The following is a 14,249-nucleotide window of genomic DNA, read 5'->3' on the forward strand; positions in this document are numbered from 1 at the left end:
TTTAGTAAGCCAGTCTTAAGGGTCAAGACACAAACCTGTTCCAAGCAGCCAGTGACATCTCCCAGATGCTGTCCTTTCTCCCCTTTCTTACAAAGAAAGGAGGGGTGATTCCACTGTGGTGGTGTCTCAGTTCTAGAAACATGCAGTAGCTCTGAATTAGGTTAATTGAGTTACTCCTTGCTGACAGATGTGTTCCATCTGGGCAGCCAGCTAAAACTCAGTGGGATTTGTGAGAAATGTGGACAAAATAAACTGCCAACTAATTGATTGAAATATTCATCAAGGGATATGATTCACAAGAGATAGGCTGAAGGAGGGTCTTGATTGAATTTGCTTTCCCCTCTCCATGACATCTGTGTTAGGAGCGAAACAAGAAGGCTGTATTATTGGTTAGGTCTTCTCAGTTCTCTGCATGGGGATTGGGATAACATGGTTGCTTACTGGTATGAAGGAAATCTGTGCAGCCCAGATAAAGCACAAAGTGATTATCAATTTGCAGTCAAATTTATGTGTAATGTGTTTTGTCCTTGTCCAATATTTTTACCAAAATGTACTCCTATAATTATAACAGTGGACAGAAGAGGGGCATGATAGGTGGCTGGTTGCATTGGTTAGAAAAGTCAAGACATATTTACTGTATTAGCAGTGTGATAGGGTGCTAATGGCAGGAACAGGAAAAAAAAATTAAAAGGTGTTTAAATTTAACTAAGTAAAATGATATATAAATAAATAATAAGGATTCTCAGAGATGTTGCTTTTCCTGCTTCTTTGAGTAGTTAACTAAACAGACTGGTGACATGGGAAGACCTCTAGTCTTGCAGGGTATTTGACTGAGGAGAGTGGATCCCTGCCTCTGTGCAGGATTCAACCACTCAGGACTAGTTGTAAAATCAAAGCCTGATTCCTTTGTTCAGTACATTACCTCTTGAAAACAAACAAAAAAAACCACCAAAACCCCCAACTGATTAATGGAAGAATTTCTTGAAACTTCCTGCAAAGTTTTCCCCTCCAAATTGCTTCCCTTCCAACTTTGTGTTCTTTGACTTTGAGCTTTCACAGTCTCAGAAATGCTACTTAGAACAGAGATCAGCTGGTGTCACCTCCTGCTGTCACCAGCATTTGATGAGATCATCCCTGGCTTTTTCTAGTTAAGTTTTGAAAATACTGAGGGTGGAGATTCCACAACTTTGGAATTGGTCACGGAATTGGTTGTTAACCAACCAAAAAGTTGTTTACCCACAACATTTTAGGGTAACCAGTTCCAGGGCTACTCCACACTTCTTGTGAAAAAGCCTGTCCTAATACAGATATTCAGGAGTATTGTCTTTCTGGACTTTGTAATAACGACATAGGAATAATTTCTAGTAAGCAACCAACTGAAGAAAAAGTTCTCCAGGAGAACTTATGGCAAAGGTAGAAGATTAGAGAGATCTGATCCTACTCTTCCCACTCACCAGCCTTACAAAATTGTACTTACATGATACTTCGTAATTATTACTTTGGAGTAAATTCTCATTTATTTATTCAACAAGATGTTTATTCTCCAGTAACGTATGCAATAACATTAGGTTTTCTGTGAAGCAAATTCAAATTTACCAGGAAGTAAATTGCACGGCCAGGTGAATAAAAGTCTGAGAGGCACCCTGTAGATAACATAAATAGTAGCAGCTTTCTGTCTTTGCTTCTTTCTGTGTGTGCTTTGGTGATGGTCTCTCTAATAAAGGCAAGCAGATTCTTAAAAATTTGCTCTGTCCCTTCTACGATGAATTTCACACACCAAGAACCAGGGAATGCCAAGTTAAGGTATGCAGCATCTCTGTAACACTGAAGAAAGTGTTGAAAACCTAAGCTCAAAAAAATTCAACAAGAAAAGTTTTTGCAACAAATATTTTCACAAGTTCTTTTAATTAAGCTCCTCTTGGGGCTTTAAAGCAAAAGCTTTCCATTTGAAGCATTCTTTTTTTTTTTTTTTTTTTTTTTTTTGAAATAACAAAAAGAAAAGCTCTCTCTGGGCTTGACTTCAACTAAAACCAATGATTGCCACTATTGGACTTGAATGAAATGGATGTGCACTTTAACCTGCTCTGATAAAATGTGTCTGCCGCCACCAGCACTCAAGCTTGTAGTGCTGTTAGCCATGCACAAACATCCAATATTTGTCTCTTACTCGCTGTGAACTATAGCAAGGTTTATTCAAAGAGATATTTACGCATGAATAATGTGTAGCTTTCAGTTTAGAAGCACTACAGGTTTAAGTGTTTCCCTTCGATTTGTGCACTGCGTGAGTCATACAAGAAAGCTGCCAATACTTCGTCACTGAACATTTAGTGGAGTTTTGCTCTTGACCTTAATTTGTGCACAATCAAGGGGATTTCTAAAATCATAGATGTGTCTTCTTCTAGCTCTATTTGTGCCAGTAAAGATGCTCTAATTCTGGTTACTCATTACTCTTCTGTAACTGCCAATGGAAAATATCATGTAAGTGAGTCCTAATCTGCTTCAGAAGATTGATCAGGGTTAGCTCAAGCCTCCTTCATAGGTAGGTTAAATTATTTAATCAAATTTTACTTGATAGGATTCAAAGGAGCTCGCACTTTTTTTTCCTTTGACAGGAGGCATAGGGATTGAAAGCACAAAAGACGGTCACAAATTAGAATAATTATTTAAAAGGTGGGTATTTGGCTTTCTCTGAAGAAGCCAAAGATTTTAGAGAGAAGCCATTGAGTAAACAGGGAGAAGCTCTGACCTGAACTAAGACTGGATCAATCCATTATTTATCTTTGCCTCCAAAAAAGCTGTCTTCCTTCCCCGCCCCTCTACCCTAAAGACATTCCAAGCTAAACCTATGCAATTCCATCCCCCATGATACTCTATCTGAGCCTACAATGGTATTTCTGATTACAAATTTTGAACCCTAAAACAGCCTGAAAAATATGTAGATAAAACAACCAGCTATATGTCTAAAAATTAAAAAAAAAAAAAAAGCATAAGGTACCACATCAGTTTCACACTGCCAATTTAGACTGTGAAAATCTGGACACCTTAAAAACCAACTCACAGAACGAACACTTATAAAACGCCACAATAGATCAGGCATTTTTAAAAGGTATTTGAGCACCTAACTTCTTTTAAGTTTATGCCTAACACACATTTACTGATGTCCCCAAACACTTTTAAAAACTGTCTTCTGTGTTTCTAATGGGTATACAATCAGTAAACTGATTTCCGTGGTTCCCAGACTCATGGAGAGCACGTGTGTGTGTGTGTGTGTGCACGCATACGCACAGGCATGCACATGCATAAGAGAGGAATTAGGAGACACGCACATATTTGCCCAGCATAGCAAAACAACATAACAGCATGGCAAAGTCCTTAACAGCACATGAACAGGGATACAATTAGTTTTACTTTCTTGCAGGACAACTCGATAATCAAAAGTTTAAGGATTATACTACAATCCAAAATACAGGTTTTCTGAGAGTTCAAGGATCAGCAATGAGATTGTCACACTTTTGTATCCAAATCCTTCTGTGGTTTCCTTTAAAATATTGGTTTGTAACCTTATGCCATTATTTTTCCTGTCAAATAAACCCATGGGATATAAATTGGCCTCAAATTAATGTCTCCTTAACCACCAACTATACTGTCAAGCAGATTGGGTGACACAGCTAATGGTTCTTTAGCAGATATTTCTTCCATAATCCTAGCTACTGTATGTTTCATTGTTGTATTTTTTTTCCAAAATCAGACAGACCTTAAAGAAGCAGAATAAAAGACACACATGCTCGCACATACACGTATCCTTCCTACTCTGATTTGCCAGAGGAAGTGGATTGGCCCAAGTTCAAGAGCCATTCTTGAAGCAGAACCTCTTTTAATCACATTTCATACAGCTGAAGAGCCAATCCAAGCATGTAAGTGAATGCTACCAGAGGTTTTTAATCCAGATAAAACCCCTTCTGTAAAAGAACTGAAAAACCTAGTGAAATACAAAGGGAAATGTACACCTCTGAAGTACAAGCTACTCTCACCAGAAGTCAGAAATTTTACTTTCATTCAGTCCCACATCCACTACTAAAAATGATCCCATACTTCTGACACTGTCAAGGAGGTTTTGAGATCTAAGAGTCAGTACCACTGAAGACTAAGTACCTACAACCACCTGACCTGGTGAAGGATCCTGAACTGCTTCATTTATGTGTCACTGAGACCACTGAAGTGAGAACCAGGAGACAAAATGGGAGGTTCAGATTTTCCCAGCTACTGGGAACTTACCTCCCAGAGAAATCAATGTTTTACAAATAATGTCTTCATGCTCCTTGTCTTTTCAATAGCCAGCAGCTAGATATTGAAATACATGGACTTCTGGGTGTCTTGTCAGTGACAAGACAATAGAGACAACAAATTATTTTTTTACATTACGTAACACACCTTTTTTTTCCCCCTACATAATCCCTACTAAGAAGCAGGCATGAACGCATCTATTTGATAAGTTGCACCTCCATATATCCATTCATCCATCCATCCATCCATCCAGTAGTGGTCACGACAGATTAGATTTACAGCTTCCATGAACTGATACTAGGAGATGTTGACCTGATTTGAAGAGTAAAGTGCTGAAAATCCAGTTCTTGCTGAAAAATATGCTAGATGTTACTTCCTGAATAAAGGTTTCTGCAAGTAAGCTCTGCAGACCAGCCACAAGAAACCTCACAAGGAAGTGGGCATAGTATCAAGGACTTGAACATTTTTTGGGAAGTAGATGTTTTTTGATAGGAATCCACAGTATATACCCAGAAGCCTCTGAACCAGTCTCTCTGCACTCTGAAATCAAAATACATCTTTAGACCAGGATTAGATCTCACACTTTCATAATTTTTCTCCATACTATAGTTCTATCTTCACACACAAAAGTCAGCAACAATAATCTTTCCACAGTATGGGCCAACTATACCTAGAGAAAAATGTCCTTGCTATATTCACAAGGTTACAACAATAAACATGAAGAGATCTTTGAACTAGAAGGAGATTAGATTGACGAAAGATGAGTAGTAGCGAGAAGAAAGAGAAAATGGTGAAGTTCAGATCATGATTTGCTTGTGCAAATGGAACTATAGAAGAACAGTACCTTAAGAAAATTGATATAAATATGAAGTTTTAGGAACTACAGATAAATGGCAGGAAATATACTTACAGAGAAAGTTGGGAAATTTGGTGAAAAAAATGAAAGGAACAGACAGTTAGGTCAAGTAGGTAAAGAATATTTTTATGGACAACAGAGGAAAAACTGGGAAAGCATCATAGGCAGTGTGTTAAAACAGGATGTGAATTAGGAAAGACTGTAAGGTAAGAAGGAGAGAGAAAAATAAAAAGCAAGAAATAGTTCAATATACATTACATGGACAGCTAATTTGCAGAAGTGTGGAAAGCAGGTGGGATCTCCTGAGCCTCTCCTGCCCTGGTACTGCTGTGGTAAACTTTTGAGTTACAAAGTAAAGAGGAACTACTGTTTTGCCTGATTTCACTTCCAGAAGCCACCACACAGTTTTCAATTGTATCTTCAAGCCAGACTAGTGATTCTAACTATGCACTTTCTAGTCTTTCACACTTTCTCTCTGTCGCCTCCTGCAAAATGTGTCCGTAAGTCTCCTCTCTGTGCCATGCTGCAGAGGCCATAGGGCAACAATAAATCAGGAGGTTGGAGTTTAAATTAGATGCAGAAGGTGAAGGGAAGCCAATATAGAGATTTGAAGAGAAGCCATCCTATAAATGTGTGGCAACACTTGTCTGTTTTAAAAGTCAGTCTCCTGCTGTTCACATTTGTATTTAATTTGCAAACAGTAGGCGGAAATTTGGAACTTGTAGACTTTCAGTTCCTCCTGATGCAGTGCATGTTTTAGCTGGGAAAACACTTATCCAGACTGACAGTGTCTTCCTTAGATGAAGGTCAAAAAAAGGATGCTGAAGGAGATGCCAATGAGAAACACGGGTGCTTTAGCCTACAGACTGACTCCAAATGTTAAGCTCCAACTAGTGTTTCAGGAGCTATTTTTAATGTGACTAGACTGACTGTAGCACTTAAAAATCTTGATAGCACGGCATTTAGCATGTACTCAATTACCATTTTGCACATTTCCATAAACGCTATGGAACCTGTTATTTTATTATATGTTGGATAAAATTTTTCACATTAATATTATTTCTATTGCATTTCTATTTGTTTCTTTTTTTAGCATAGTCAAAAAGTCAGCTTCCATCCTTTGTTTTTGTTTGTAGTTATGTAAACTTTCATCTTCCCCTACGTTTAGTACAGTACTTAAAAACTATGGGTTTGTTCTCCTCCTGCACTGCTATCCACCCCCAGCAAGCTTCTGACACTGGGGAAAGGTAAGACAGCACCTGCATGAAAGTGCTTCTCCTGCTACCTAGCTATTGCAAGCCAGTTTCAGAGTTTTCTCTCTCAGCTTTTCTGATGCCATTAATCACCTAGGTGATCAGTCCAAGCACAAAATCCAACACAGGAAGTCCCTATACATTGGTTGCTGGAAGCTTGGAGGGCAAAGCAAGTGATGTATACTGCCTGTGCCCAATTCATATGTTATTCCCTTACGATCCACTACTACGATCTACAGACAAGAAACCACATGGTAGAGAGGCCTATGGTCTGCCCTGCTATACATCTTCTAGAGTATATCATAAGTTGCCACTTCATTAGCCTCCAGTCACCAGAATCTCAAAAGTCTAGGCAGGATCTACTTTTGTAATAAAAAAGCAACAGGACAGAAAATAGAATCTAAAAATAACAGTCTCCTAGACTTTTTCTGTGCTTATTAAAAAAAAAAAAAAAACCCAAACAAAAATAACCCAAACAAAAATAACCCAAACAAAAACCACAAACCAAACCCTCCATTATTACTTTATTTTCATTTTAGACAAAATTTAGAAAGAAACACACACATCTAGCCAAGTAGAGTGACTTCAAACCAGAGACATAACTGTAGTTCTAGAAAGTTTGTGTGTTGTACTCACAGCCCTACCAGAAACCCAGACCAATGGCAGTCTGGAATACATTTATAAGGTCTTCCAAAAATGTTTTTCTTTTGGACTGAGATTAAGCATTATAAATTTAGCCCCAAAGTAACTGCTTTACATTGTTATAAACAGGTCAGGGAGTGGGGGGCGCAAGGACTAAGAGCAGGTTTGGCAGTTTTACTCGTAGAGCTGCAATAACACTGTTGCTCTGTCTCATTCTTCACTATGAAAGGGGTTGAAAAGATTTAATGGTTAAAATACAAATTAGATTAATTCTTAACAATGCATTTGAGTATTCTGTTACCAGTCTCTGCTATCAGAGATACATATGACATAAACATCCCAAAGCTTTTCTAATTGTAGGCTTCAGAGAGCTGGAAGTAACCATCCAGATTCCAGCTAGGACATTCTTGTATCATGACAAAGACAAAGCCGGGGTTTCCCAGGCTATCAGAAAGCCAAACCAAATCAATTTTGAGTACAGTAGTGTCACCTAAACACTTCAGGATACCAGCCAACTCATTTTCACCCGATTCTTGTATCTGCACTGAAGGGTAAACCCCAGGAAGCACAGAAGACACGTGGTCTTGCTTGTACAACATTGTATGGGGACATGCCTGGAAAAAACAAGCCGTAGTCAAGGGGACACAAGCTCCATCTGTAAGACAGGACATGATTTGGCAATAAGCAGTCAGGTGCAAGGGAGAACTAACTTATATACTTTATAAAAGCTTCATTGGCTAAGGAACAGAGGCTGTACCCACTTTCCTTTCCCAACGCTGAAATGTAGCATCATGAGCTCAAACCTTTCACAGATGAGTCTTCCAGCTTTCAGCATAGGAGGATATTTATTTTCTTCATCATCTTTCTCCTTTCTCTTCTTACACCTGGCAATGAGATAAATGAGCCTTGTCCCAATCTCACTTCTAATAGTTCCCTCTATGCACACTTGGACTAAGCAACTGTGATCAAGTTTTGGTATTTTAGCATAATTATAAGCAGAATCTGAACTTCAAAAATAAGCAGTGCTCTGAGGAGAAAGAAAAACTCACTGTGAAATAAGTCCTCTTTCCTCTTGTGTTCCTTGTTTGACACTGGTAAGAGATTAAGTAGAAGTGAAATCTTAATTAACTAATGAATTAGTACATATATCTGGAACTGGCATTTGGAAATAGAGTAAAACAAACATATTTCATCATAAAGTTCAACTTAAGATTTTTTCAAAAGGAAAATATGTTTTTGTGAACTTGTAATTAGGCAATAAGTCAACAGGAGAATAGCAAAACTTGTTTTTAGGGGGCAGATGGGTGAAGAGGCGTTTTGCACAGAAAGAAAAATCTTCAAAATAGGAGGTACTTTTAAGCCACAATCTATTGTAATATAGTGTCCTGGGTAACACATACTCCATTTGATTTGAAATAGCTGTATAATATGGATCCCTATATCCTATATTGCTCTTTATATTCATAGATCTCAAAGGAAGCTACAGAAGACAAATATTCAAATTTCGAAGATGGAAAGTGCTGATGGTTCAGTAATTTGCTCAATGACTGTAAATTGCTGGCAAATCCAAGAAGAGGATTCTTGTTTTTTATCCCAAACCAATGTCCTATATACTAGAATATTCTGCATGTCCCTGGATTTTTGTAGACAAATAACTCCTTAAATGCCTGTATCTTATTATTATTGTTATTATTGCATTCTCATCATTGCAGTACCTGAGAAGATTTGCATTATTTAGAAAAATAGCAATCCTCCAGAAGATAGATTTAAGACAATAATCCCATTTCTAGCCTTGGACACAGATTAGTTACTTACCAAAACATACAGTGTGGAAAATCAAAACCAAACATGAAACAAACTTTTTTTTGCAGTTTTTCAAAATTACTCCTCTACCAGCAAACAGCTGCACCCTGAGATATGTCTGTTTGTTTCTGAGATTCTTATTTTCTCAGTACTGAGCAAAGCTAGGTAAAAGTACCTGGAACAGAACTGGATGAGGATTAAAAGTGTATAGGAAATTATGATGTTGTTATAGCTGCGTATAGATTAAACAACAGCGTGATAGTTACAGTATATCCTCAATAAATTAATCTTGAGCATTTCAGAGCTCTAAGCCTTAAACTCTTCACTTAATGAAATTATGTAAAGGTTGTTACAATGTCAGCAGTGCAGGTCATACGTCAAGATATTAAAATAGCTTAGAAATACAGACAGCACATTTATCAACTCACGTATATTTTTACGTTTATGGTTTTACTTATAGGATTTTAGATATATTAGAAAGGGTAAAAAAATTGAGTCATCTTCAACAAAGTCACACAATTGTCCAAACAAGCAGAGACAAACCAAGAAAAGAAACAAAACACAGGTATTGAGCTGAAAATACCAGTATTTATAGAACTGCTGTTGTGCTGATGTACCCAAGCTGTTGGTCTATCCATTTTGCAAAGATTTTGAATCATGACATCTCCTAATATTAACTGTAAACTCAACATTGGAGTGCACTTGGTGGAGCTGGGAAGGAGTACATGCAAAGAAAAAGCAAACTGAACACATATAGATATACTCTGGTAACATGTACAGGGGGAAAGAAATGCAAGAAATCTATACATCTCTGTTCACAAATTTGAGAACATTTGTTAAGCAGGACGATTTAGATGCACCCAGCAAATAAACTCTGTGTTAATTCTGTATATTTTCCCCATTATGTTTTGGGAATTCCAGAACAGATCAGGATTAAACTTTTGTCTGTAAATATGGGCCACACTATTAGGGTTAATAGGTCTTCCACATCTTCAAGAATTCATAGACATTAAACACTGAAACATACCCACTTTTTAGTACTTGAAGAAGGCCTCCATGCAGAAAAAAAAAAAAAAAAAAAAAAAAAAGAGAGAAAACTTCCATAGTCACAGGAAGAAGAAATTACTAGTTTAAAATGTTTATGCTGCTCTTACAAAATTTTCCAAGACTTACAAGTATGAAGGAAATATCTTGCCTGTTATGCAATATCATCACAGTGTGGACTAAAATACAGAAAAATGTTAAGCTTGCTGAAGTCTCTCTGGTATCAGTCAGCACACACTGTATTTTCTAAAATGTATGCGCCCATATTGTGTCTACTTGTGTTTTTATTAGTTTAACACAAAAAGTAGTAGTGGATATGTGACATGTCTGCAGAAGTAGCTGTATTGACCTCCATAGATGACTGTTGATCATCTATACAGTTTTCATAACCTTTTCCAGAGAAGAACATTGACCTTTTGTTAAGAAATTAAAAAAGGAATTTTAGAGTGTTAATTTTCACAAGGAAACTCAAAGACCTTTTTTTAACATATTACACAGTCTCAGATCTGAAATTTGACTTCCAGAACTACCTATGAATTGTTCACGCAATAAGTAGAGATGGCTTTCATCAGCAGACCAAGGGTTTTTTAATTAATTTTCCATAATAGACAGGTTTAATAATGAATGCTGTAAAAGCATTTAGGAAGAAAGCTTGGTTTCAATTCACCTCTAATAGACTAGGTTTACTTTGCTGCAACCCTTTTGAACTCAGTGGTTTTACTTTAGCTTAATTGTGGTGTAAAGCAAGGACCCTTGTCTGGAGATCAGTGAGAGATATTTATAAGTTCATAATAACATCAAAATCTTTCTTTCTTTCTTTAGAAATAACACACCTAAAAGCTCATACATACAGTCCAACTAACAAACTAATCCAAAGGGGTGCTTCTGCTGTTGCACACTGGCTTTAAACCATTGCAACTGCAACAGTTATAGTGGCATAAAATTGAAGAATTTAACCCAAAAGATTAAGGTAAAAAATTAAGTATTTTTTCCAGGCTTTTTAAAAAGCCATTATGACAATAATGCTAAGCAAATCACAGGAAAGTTTAAGGTAATGCGAAGGTCAGATACAAAGAAGATAGCCAGTTGGGAAAGAAATCTGTCGCTTTCTCCAATTTCTGCTCTTTCTGCTTAGTATTTGCCCTCTCCTTTTTCTTTTGTATTAATTCAGATTTGATTATTGTGGTTCAGAGAAGTAAGAGAAAAGGGATTTCCAGAAGGTTGGTAATCTGATGCCATCCAGTACAGGAAAAACCATTAGCAGACCTCATATTTTGTCCTTTTGTTATGAATGTTACCAGAGCTTGCCTCTAGTCTTGTTTGACTAGTGTTTGTAAAGCCTTGTCCCATGAATGGAAGTTGACATTTTGAGATTAAACAGAGTGTACTTTTTGAGTTCTAGTTAATGATCAACTTAAAGTCACCCAGAAACGAACAGGGCTTAGAAACACTATAAAATGTTGGTGTCTGAGATTACCTTTACCCAACATCACGATCAAGGGATTGGTGCTAATATCTCTTTTGCAACTGCAGAAAAAAAGACCAGGAAATTTTCAGTACATATCTCTGTCCTGATCTCTGCAATATTTGTGTCTCTCTGCCAATTTGTTTTATTAACAGAAGTCAAAATAAATATTAGTAAGTAAGTACTTTCGATTTCTCATTAAATGGTTGAATTTTCAGATGGAACAATCCTTCAGATAAGCATTAAATTTAACAATTAACACTCTTTTTGGATGCGTATTCCATCTCTTTTGTTGACTGAATCTTACCCTTTTTAAAGTCAAATACAAAAGCCGGGAAAACTTCAAGAAAGCTCAGATTTCCTCCAATATGACTTTCTCTCTCAAGATTCAGTTGCAACTTTTTCATTAGTTATGATCAGAATTAATATCCATAATTGGAAACAAAACATTTATCATAATAGATGTTTAAGCTGGTTTTCTTCATAGAATCAGAGAATGGTTAGAGTAGAAAGGGACCTTATAGACAATCTAGTTCCAAGCCCCCTGCAGGGCAGTGACACCTTCCACTACAACAAGTTGCCCAAAGCCCCACCCAGCCTGGCCTTGAACACCTCCAAGGTGGGGCATCCACAACTTCCCTGGGAAACCTGTTCCAGTGTCTCAGCACTCTCACAGTAAAGAACTTCTTCCTGATATCTAATATAAATCTACCCTCTTTCATTTTAAAACTATTCCCCCTCATACTATCTCTACACTCCCTGATAAAGGGTCCCTCCCCACCTTTCCTGTAGGCCCCTTTAGGTACTGGAAGGCTGCTATATGCCCTCCCCAGAGTCTTCTCCAGGCTGAATAACCCCAACTGTCTCAGCCTGTCTTCACAGGGGAGGTGCTTCATCCCTTTTATCATTTGTGTAGCCCTCTTCTGGGCCCACTTGAGCAGATCCATGACTTTCTTTGGGGTTTTTTGGTTTGGTGTTTCGGGTTTTTTTGTTTGTTTGTCTGGTTTTTTTTTTTTCCCTCCTGGACGATTATACATTGGAACCAACAAGTTTATCATCTGTACCCTGAAAACGTCAGCCAACCCTTTCATTGCAGAGGTAATCTAGGTCAGTTGTTTGAGAACCACTTCTCGGAAAAAAAACTGAACACCACAGTTAAGCCCCTCCTATAAGTGAAGCCCAAATAGTTAAAAAAATGCACAGAAAGATATTTCAGAAGTTTCTTTTTAGGAAAAGGATTTTTAAAAGTAACAAAATATTAGTAATTTCTTTTTACAAGAACTAAGCAAGAGCTGAAATACTCACTACCTTTAAAGGGGATCAAATGTTTCCCAATAAGTGGAAGTGGCACACATGGTAACAGACAAAAGGGGGAAAGACTTAGCATCCAAAGCTTTTATCACACTTACAAATCAGACAGTCTAATCATTCTTCTTTTTAATTTAATACATCCCAAAATTACTTTTTACATAAAAATTACAAAGTAGCAATCAAAACTACTAAAAAGGGTGTGTATCTCCATGTGTTTCCTTGTCACACAATGTCAGGAGTAACAAATTTTGTATCTGAAATTATTGTCTCTTGCAGTGTGGGCAATGACATTAAAACCAATCCCTGATATTCTTCTGCTTCTTTCATTTCCTTCATGTATGGAATATAATGTCTGTCATCTACCCTGGTTTTAAACAAACACAGCAATGTGTGGCTCAACTTGTGGCTCATTCATTGCTTTGAATGAAGTGTAAGTTCCTGCTCATATATTCAAGATTAGTACTGCATCACAACAACCAGTAACATTACTGGTTTTTGCTTTATTGTTTCTCATCCTAAAACTTAGAGGTTTAGAAATATGCTGCTCAAAACTATTCCAAACAGAGTGAGAGACACCCCTGGTCATCTTTCTGTGAGCTTCTGATTTACATAGATTATGCAAGCCATTTAAGGCAGTGTACTCAACAACACAGCTAAACCGATGCTGCACTATAAGATCATGTAGAAATATTACAGACTAAAATAAACGTACGGATGATGTCCCAAAAGACAGACTTCCCAAATACTACTGGATTGTTCATAAAATTACCCTATTTTATATAATGAGACATCTTGTTCAATAGAAAATATTGTGGTAGAATTTTGACAAATACTCCAGTCAGAAACTCTTCACTGCATCTGCCTCTAGTCCAAAAGGACAGGGATTAGCTGGACACTGTCCATATGTGAGGTAGCTGAACACTGTCCACATTTCTCAACTGCCTGATATATCTTTAGTGTATGGAGAGCTCTGGATTATCAAAGGTTTTAAAGGCTAAAACCAACATGCAGGAACATGAACAGGTGTATGTTCATTACACCTGAATGTTCATTCAGGTGTAATCCTAACCAATGACAAATATAGATCCAGCAAAGACATTTGGGTTGGGTCAAGAATGACATTAAAAAGGAGCTACAGCTCTTATAAGTCCTGATATACGAACCTTACAATCCAACTGTGGCTGCAAGAGGACACGAAATTAAAAATAAAAACAAAAAAAAAAAAAACAAAACACAAACCAAACCAAAACCCAGATTATCTTTAATTATTTTCTTATTTCCTCATTGGAGGTCCACCTACCACCAATCATCTATCTTATTTTCAGCTTCACCCAAGATGAATCCCTGTTTAGCATTTATAGCAGTGTGGTTCAGAAGATTAACACTCACAGAAGATATGTTCATATGAACACTGGCAACATGCCGTCTCACTACCCTCTCTGAATCCATGAAGAATTTTATTAAAAAACGTTGGTTTAGGTTCCTGTTACCCTAAATAACACCTGTGAAATGGACTCTGATGGACTTATGAACAGTAGTCCATCTCCCCTACCAGTCACAGTCACGTCTGCAGTTTCTTATGGTCACAGAT

This window comes from Charadrius vociferus, unplaced genomic scaffold (assembly GCF_000708025.1).
Source record: "Charadrius vociferus isolate BGI_N301 unplaced genomic scaffold, ASM70802v2 scaffold380, whole genome shotgun sequence".
NCBI classification, from domain to species: Eukaryota; Metazoa; Chordata; class Aves; order Charadriiformes; family Charadriidae; genus Charadrius; species Charadrius vociferus.